Source organism: Haliaeetus leucocephalus, unplaced genomic scaffold (genome assembly GCF_000737465.1).
Source record: "Haliaeetus leucocephalus isolate CR32 unplaced genomic scaffold, Haliaeetus_leucocephalus-4.0 Scaffold751, whole genome shotgun sequence".
Taxonomy (NCBI): domain Eukaryota; kingdom Metazoa; phylum Chordata; class Aves; order Accipitriformes; family Accipitridae; genus Haliaeetus; species Haliaeetus leucocephalus.
The window spans coordinates 19150248-19150994 of NW_010973187.1; positions in this window are offsets into that span (position 1 = coordinate 19150248).

A 747-nucleotide genomic window follows, 5' to 3' on the forward strand; every position below is an offset into this window, starting at 1 on the left:
CCCCCCCACAGCGCTTCGGTCAAGCCATTCTCTGACCAGCGTGTATCTGTGCTTGGGATTGCCCCGACCCATGTGCAGGACCTTGCACTTGGCCTTGTTGAACTTCAGGAGGTTCGCACAGTCCCACCTCTCAAGCCTGTCGAGGTCCCTCTGGATGACATCCCTTCCCTCCAGCGTGTCGACCGCACCACACAGCTTGGTGTGGTCGGCAGACTTGCTGAGGGTGCGCTCAATCCCACTGTCCATGTCGCCAAAAAAGATGTTACACAGCGCCGGTCCCAGTACCGACCCCTGAGGAACCCCACTCATTACTGCTCTCCACTTAGACATCGAGCCGTTGACCGCAACTCTTTGAGTGTGACCATCCAGCCAATTCCTTATCCACCAAGTGTTCCATCCATCAAATCCATGTCTCTCCAATTTAGAGACAAGGATGTCGTGTGGGACAGTGTCAAATGCTTTGCACAAGTCCAGGTAGATGATGTCAGTTGCTCTTCCATTATCCACCAACGCTGTAACCCCATCCTAGAAGGCCACCAAATTTGTCAGGCACGATTTGCCCTTAGTGAAGCCATGTTGGCTGTCACCAATCACCTCTCCATGTGCCCTAGCATAGTTTCCAGGAGGATCTGCTCCATGATCTTGCCGGGCACAGAGGTGAGACTGACTGGCCTGTAGTTCCCTGGGTCTTCCTTGTTTCCCTTTTTAAAAATGGGGGTTATGTTTCCCCTTTTCCAGTCAGTGGGA